Source organism: Saimiri boliviensis, chromosome 7, assembly GCF_048565385.1.
Source record: "Saimiri boliviensis isolate mSaiBol1 chromosome 7, mSaiBol1.pri, whole genome shotgun sequence".
Classification (NCBI taxonomy): Eukaryota; Metazoa; Chordata; class Mammalia; order Primates; family Cebidae; genus Saimiri; species Saimiri boliviensis.
The window spans coordinates 39680077-39688150 of record NC_133455.1 but is presented as its reverse complement, the minus strand read 5'-3'; the positions used below and the strand labels follow the sequence as shown (position 1 = coordinate 39688150).

Below are 8074 nucleotides of genomic sequence, written 5' to 3'. Positions count from 1 at the left end.
CTCAAGTTATTCAGGAGGTAAAAGGAACTAGATGGGCATTGGATTGGATATGGGAGGCAGGGGAGAAGATGACATCAAAAATGATGCTCCAGTTTCTGACTTGGGTAAATGTACAACAGCAAGCAGCACAGCCGAGCAGTTAGAAGTGTGGGCTCCAGTTTCAACAGCCTGCATTCAAAGTCTGGCTCTGTCCACAGCTAGCTGTTGAATCCTGGGCAAGGCACCGATTCACTGGGTGCTTCAGAGTTTAAGAGGGGGATAATAATTGTATCTTCTGTATAGGGCTCTGGAAAAGGTTAAATGAGGTAAAGTATGTCAAATGCTTGGAACAGAGCCTGGAATATCACAAGCGCGGTAAATCTTGGCCACAATTACAGAGACAAGATCTCAGGAGCAGGCACAGTCTGCGGGGGTGGGAGCATCATGAGCTCAGTTCAGACACACTGAGTTTGAGACATTTAGGGAACCACAGAACAAGTTCTGGGCTGGAGATGTAGATTTCATTCGAGAGCCGCCATCAGTAGAGATGGTAATTGAAGCCATGGGAATAGATGCGATTGTCCAGAGACTGTAGGTAAAATGAGAATAGATAAGTGCCAAAGGGCACAGCCTGGGAATGTCAACATTTAAGTGACAATTTCAGAAAGAGAAGCCAGGGAGAAAACCAGAGAAAAGCACTGGAGAAGCAAGAAGGCAGCCAGCAGTGGTCCTGGTACAGCTGTGATGGGAAGGCAATGACAAAACAGCAGGAACTGGAACTGAGGGTTATTGGCGTAGCTTGGGCCCTCCTCGCATCGTCCTCTCCAGCTGGGAGTCGTGCAACAGGAGCAGAAAGCCTGTCTCAGTGCACGTATCAAAGAGCCAACTCCAGACACCCACGTCTGATCTGTGCTGACCTACAAGCATGAGGTGGCCCATCTTGGTGACTGAAAATGACACCATTGAATTTTTCTGGCCACTATGTTGCACCCATGATTTTTTCCTTCATATGACAGACTTCACAGCAAATACTCCTACTGAGTCCAAACAACTGCTACGGTTGAGAATAAGTGTGAATCCAGCACCCATCTTCTCCTAGAAATAAGGTGATGTGTCGGTTCCTCGTCTCCTTTCCAATGTCCACAAACCCCTCTGAGTACTTGCAACTTTTTGTAAAAGTACTTGCAAAATTTTTCTGTTTTTTTTTTTTTGTTATAGACACTGATTCCAGAAGAGTGTTCCATATGCTAAGTTTTAAAAAATTCATTTTAATTTTAATTTTTAAGACAGAATCTCACTCTGTCACCCAGGCTGGAGTGCAGTACCACAATCTCAGCTTACTGCAATTTCATCATGTTGCCCAGGCTGGTCTTGAACTCCTGACCTCAAGTGATCCACTAGCCTCAGTCTCCCAAAGTGCTGGGATTACAAGCATGAGCCACCGCACCCAGCCCATATGCTAAATTTATTAGAACCCCAAACCTGGCCAAAGGCTTCACTTCTAAGATTCTGTTGGCAATGCCAGCATACACTGGGCTCAGGGGAGGTCTTCCGATACCAGGAGGATTACTCTAATTCAATGCAGAAATGTTGTGAAATCATTTTACATTCTGTCTAGCACAAGCAAGTGGGGGTGGTTATTTTTATAATCATCACAAAAGCCTTGGACTACATAATTTTGGGAAGTGGTGATAAAAAACAGAGTGCTTCTCCCTTGAATTCTACCACCCCCAAGCTTTCATTAACATCCAATTAATTTTCTTAGAAAAGTTCAGCATGAAACTCCCTGCAGAGCTTTGGCACAGTAGTATCTATGCATTTGGAATGACACAGTAATTTCTTATCCTAGGGAAAAAAAAAACTACTCTGGCAAAATGAATCTTTGAGCCTATAATGAACTTGTCCCATTTCTCATTCCTCTTTTCTCAAGGTTATTGGGTTGCTGAACTCCCACGAACCAAAAAGAAAACACTAAGTGGTATCCAAACCAGCCTGGAAGGAGCAGTGAGAAAAGCCAGGACCAAGGCTGACCAGCCTGAATGCTGGTAAATGTTATCACGGTAACAACTTCTCATGTGTCAGTATGTGACCAATAAAAAGGGAGTGTGCTTGATTAACCAAAAGAATCTCCATGAAAAATAAGGCATATTAGCATGATAACTTTATTATACAGCAATAACATAAATGGCAATCCACTCTCGTAGAATATTTGTGTAGAAATTAGGAAATAGCAGCAGATTCAAACACAAGAGCTAATGGAAGCCCTAAATATAGATGATATTCCATCTGGCTGCCAAGAGCCTGCCTCAGCACATTAACCAGAAGACCAAACCAGAGAAGGGAAATAGCTTTTAAAAAGTGCAAAAGAGAAAAGAGATTCAGTTAGAATTTTATCTGGTAAAAAAACATCTAGTCATAGGATGAGGAGTCATCTGTTTCATGGACTATTTATGACTCAGATGTTAATTCGGATGCTGTCTTTAAATACATGGAGAGAAGAGAGAAATTTTTTCTCCCTTTATTTAGATTTGAAAGAGTTTTGTTGAAGCAGGTAGCTCACAGCTGGTAAATGGCATTCAGTTGTTTAAAATAATTTCTACAATTTGGCTTTCATATTTGATACATTTGTGCAGTAAACAGAGCTGCTGTTTTGATTCCTCCAAAACCATTTTAAACTCTAGCACCACGGGGACCATGTACCCTTAGCATTTTGCAAGAGTTATACTTTGCACTAGATGAACAGCAAGCCTGTGTTTACAAAACAACGTTTTTTTTTTTCCCAGTTTCAGTTTTGCTTATTAACAAAGTGGGTATTTCTCAAGTCAAAATTTCTCCTTTGTTTATGGCTGGAGATCTTGACCCAGATGAAAAAACAAAAATCCACTGATGAGTACAGAAAATCACCACCATGCAGAAATCTCTCTTTATGACAGTCCTGTGGCACACAGGGCCATCATGATTGCCAATGTCCTCATAGAAAGTCAACAACAGCTATTTGCAGTTGACCCAGCTCCTCTGTTTAGGAGATTTTTTGTAGCATAAATAGATTACAGGGTTTGCAAAATGTGCATTTATGGTTGACTCTTATGCTTCTCAGAATCTGTTTGGAGTATTGAGGCATGCTATCCTGGGTGTGTTGATTTTTCTCTGTGCAAACTCTGCTGTAAACCAAGGACAATCAACAGGATGAAGAAAGCTTAATTCAGGACCCTGGCTGATAGAGATTACCTCTGGGTGTGAGGTCAGGGGTGCTTTAGTCCTCCTTGTTAGAATCTCCAGGGAGACCCCAGCTCCCAAATATTCATCAGATCTGTAGAACTCTGCTCAAAACCTTCCAGTGAGTCTGAATTACTCTTAAATAAAAATCCTTACCCCAGCTTACAACACACTATACAATCTGACCCCTGTTCAGACCTTACCAGACCTATTACGGGCTGTTTAGCCTCAGGCCTTTCACCTTGGCTTGCAGAAGGCTGCCTTCTCCTTCTGTCTTTACATGACCTTTCCTCTGTGTGTAACTGTGTGTAACTCTGTGTGTAACTCTCTTCTTAGAAGAACACCAGTCTTACTGGATGACGGCCTGCCCAGAGGACCTCTTTTTGCCTTAATTACCTCCTTAAAGGCCCCATATTCAAAGACAGTCACATCCTGAGGTACTAAGAGTTGGAACTTCAACATACGAATTTTGGGGGGCTATAATTTGCCTATTCTGCACATTTCACACAAACAGAATCAAACAAAATGCGGCCCATCGATTCTGCCTTCTTTCGCTTAGCACAGTGCTTTCAAGGTTCCTCCAAGTGGTAGCCAGTATCAGTGACAGAGCAGGAGCACCATCATCTTGGACAAACACTGCCAGTTCAAGTCCCGGCTCCCTTTCTAACCTATGCATTTCAAGAAAATCACTTCCCTTCTAACAACAAGCAGGCAGAAAGAGCTGACGGTAAAACACAGATAAGAGAGCTCGGGCAGAGAAGGTGGGGGGAAGCCTCTTGGGTAACTGCCAAATTTCACACTTGTACAATGGACTCCCCGTAAAACAACAAGCCCTAATAAGCACATCCCTTTCCCTTTAGGTGCACTAAGATAGGGAAGCTAAAAGCAGACTGGGTATGTCTGCAGCTGCAAAAAAATGTATAGGAACAAACACAAAATAAGCAAGACAAAGAAACACAAAAATATTCCCAGCATGTGATAAGCTCTCCTGCCCTAAAACCTTAAACACTCTTAGTCTGTAAGAGAGAGTGCCCCTAACCTAACTCAGCCAGAAGCCCCTCTCAGGTTTATTCTCCAAAATAAACCTGTCTTTAACTGTTAAGCTGCTTTTCATGTTTCTTTCTTCCTTCTTCAACTCTTACTATCAGTACTTTATTCTTTTTTATGACTGAATAGTATTTCAGTATATGGATCTATCACATTTTATTTATCCATTCCTCAGCTAACAGAGATTTGGATGGTATCCACTTTTTGCCTGTTATAAAAAATGTTGCAATAAACATTTTTGTACAAGTTTTTGTATGAACGTATGTCTTCAGTTATCTTGAGTATAAACCTAGGAATGGAACATTCTGGGTCATAAACCCACATAACTTTGTGTTTCCCTCTTTGAGGGCCCACCAAACTGCTTTCTCCAGCAGGTGCATCATTTTATATTCCCACCACCAATATACAAGGGCAGGGCATGTTTCTAGAGATTAGATAATCACAAATGAAGGGTGCTGTCCTTTATAGCATGCTGAAGGTCAAAAGAGAGAGGAAGAGATGTTTGATTAAGGAAGAGATGTTGCATTAGGAATATGAAGGGTTCAAAAAGTACTGCTTACTCATTTTCAGCCATCTTTGCCATGGCATTATGTATTTCACATTTTCACCACATCTTCGGTCTTAATATGAATAATAGCCTGGGTCTCCAGGCCATCTTTTCCCAACCAGTATAAGCACCTTCAAGACAGCATTCAATATGTGTCATTTTATTTTCTATGCAGTAGGGAAAATTAGGCCTTGCTTTGCCCACTCACCTTTATTCTTGGAAATACACTTTTCAAAAAGAAGGAAGTTCAGTCTTGCTTTAAACCACCAAGCTGCCTGAACGGATTTCATCCATTATTCAGGTTTTATTTTAAACGTTGCTTTTCATAGGCACAGAAACAATGCATATTTTAAACTTTTGACTCAGGCAAATTTTATATGTCCAAAAGACTCTCTTGGAGGTTAAGAAGGCATAAGGGGTACCGTGTGTGTGTGTGTGTGTGTGTGTGTGTGTGTGTGTGTGTGTGTGTTGTGTATCACAGAATGAGGGGCACATGCTGCCAGTTTAGTAATTAATTATCAACTAACAGAAGGCCACTACCTACACTGTCTGTGGCAGCCACCACAGTGATACCAAATTGCTGTGCCTCCTCAACAGAAAGTAACACAGATCATCATCAATGAATAGACAAAAAACTCTGAATCTATGGTTATATGTGTGCATCTTACAAATAGAGTAACAACAAATAGAGGAAATATATTTACAAATGAAAATGAACCTACATTTATTTACTTCACTAAAACTGTTTTTTTTTTTCTCATCAAAGAATTCTCTATTCATGCTACCCAACATCCCAAAAGAATCAGCATAAGGCCACAAACTCAACAAAATTCCTTCTTCTGTTCATAAAACTCCTGTCCTGTCTCCACACCCTAAATAAACAGGCACTCCTGTGCCCTGCGCCCTGAGGAGTGGTCTCCTAGGCTTTGTCCTTTCAGAGAGCCCATTTCCAAGGACGGGCCATCCATCCACCCAACTTTTCTCAAGGCCACATAGCTAGTCTCCAAAGGCAGCCATCCCCAGTGGTTCAGCTGATCCTGATGGTTGCCCTCACAGAGAAAGGGGGAAAGAGAGATGGGAGGGGAAGAGCTCCCAGGAGTCAGGATGCAAGGTGACGTTGGCTGTTGATCTGTGGTCACTCAGCAGCTGGATCAGGTGATGCTCTCTTTCTGCAGGCTGTGGGCGGTGGGAGTGTTTTGAGTGGCATTTAAGGATAGCTCCTGTGCAGCATGCCAGCTTCAGCAGGGCATCCTATGGCAAGCCCTAAAACGCAGAGGGAAAAGAATAACCAAGTGGAAGTGGGTCATCGTGCCATCTATCAGAGACAATGCATGTGAGAATGCTGCTACTAAATGAAAGAAAAACTCTTTGTAAACTCAGTTTGTGGTTCCCAAACTTAAGCATGTATCATATTTTTTATTAAAATGCTGATTTACTTGGCCTTATTTTAGAGGTTGGAGTCATTCGGTCTGGGGCAGGACCTGAAAATTTACATTTCTAACAACTTCCCAGAGGATCTGATACTGTGGGTCGGGGGTAGGGGGGCGGGTCAAAACTTTGAGAACTACTGGCTAAAACATAGGATCCATATCAGCTAAAGCTGTAATGGGTAATCATAAGCCATGCCCTGACTGAGCAATAAAAGGAAGCAGTGTTACTGTCTAAAACAAGGGAGAAAATAATAAAATATTTTTAAATGACACAATATATAATGCTTGAGTTGCCAGTAGCAAAGTGTTATGATTAGGTCCTTGAAGTCGGAAAAAGCAGAGATTAACCAAACAGACATTTTTGAACATGCCCCGTCCTCTAACTCAACAGAAAGGAAGAGACCGTGTCCATCATCCCCTCAGTAAACCATTGGCCCTGTAGCACTGGCTTTCCCATGAGGAGTTTCATCTTCTAATTCATGCAGAGCAGGGAGAGGATAACAGCTAAGGAAATGCCATCAGTCCTCAGCTGGTCACTGTCTCTACTAATAGTGCCTCGTATGGGTATAAGGCTTATGGTTTTGAAAAGCTTTCCAGTTAGTGATCAAAACGATGTGAAATGGGTGAAAGAATAGACAAATGGACCAACTGAACAGAACAGCCCAGAAAAAGACCCACCCAAACATAGTTAACTGAGCTTTGACAAAGAAGCAAAGGCAATACAGTGGAGAAAGGACAGTCTTTCCAACAAAGGGTCCTGGAACAACTGGGCATCGGTATGAAGGAAAAAAGTAAAAAGAATCTAAACAAAACCTTACATCTCTTTCACAACAATTACCTCAAAATGGACCAGAGACCTGAAGGTAAAAATGCAAAACTGTTACTGCTGACAGCCCAAAAGAAACAAACAATAATTCAGTGACCGCTAGTGCCAGGTATCAAGATAAGTACTTTTAATAGCTTGTCACATTAATTCTAAACTCTGTACACAATGTGTTATTCCCAAATTACAAATGACAAATTTTTTGCTAGTGATAAAGCGTAATTTTTCTATGTTATTCCTTATAGGATCTGGAGCAGGAGCCTCACTCCCCTATGAAAAGGAGAAGAACCTGAAGGAAACACTTCCCTTCCTTCTCTCTGCCTGGGGGCAGCGACCTTGAATACAACCACCATAGTCCCTTCCAGATACCAGAAGGGGGAGTCCCACAAGGCAGAAGGTGCCCTTGAGACATGTCCTCTTCTCGTCCATGTTCTTTACCTCCTTGCTCAGGAAGCCATAAAGTCGAGCTGAGTAGAAGGTGAATTTCATTGCAAAGTTTACAGACTCTGCGGACAGGTTCACGAAAACACTGCCGAGTATGTTACATACCGCCAATGCTCACAGCACACCCCGTGTTGAAAGTGATACTTTTCTGCCGGCAGTAACCCTCTTTTGTCCTAGAAGCTCACCGAACAACCAAAATCAGGTGATATTTTTATGTGGAACATACAACATATTAAGTCCTTTTGCTCAGTGACCCATATAGGAACTAAACAGTAGCCAGACTAGAAATCAATGTCAAATTGTTCAAATAAATTCCACTTAAAGAAGTGGCTCGGGAGGCACTCAGCCAGAAAGAATTCTCCCGTTTACTGTGAAATAGAAGGGTAGACTGTTGTAACTTTGGTTGGAAAGAACATCTGATGAAATTACATGGAAGGTGATGGAACATCCTCTAAGAAACAGTTCTGATTCACTGTAGGGCGTCCCCCTCTCTCCTGCCACATTCCCATTTCACCCACTGAAGAGGTTCTTTCACGAAAGGCGAAGGAAACCAGGCAATATAAAATCTAATCGAAGCTGAGTGCTAGA

The 8074-nt window shown here is 42.0% G+C and overlaps 1 long non-coding RNA gene across 1 annotated transcript; it reads left to right on the top strand.

Annotated features, from left to right (window-relative positions):
- Positions 1–461: 461 nt before the first annotated feature.
- Positions 462–7812, top strand: LOC104651368 (uncharacterized). Its single transcript, XR_744850.1, has 3 exons — positions 462–1085; positions 1910–2039; positions 7288–7812. It is a non-coding gene; the product is annotated as an uncharacterized LOC104651368 (long non-coding RNA).
- Positions 7813–8074: the final 262 nt, after the last annotated feature.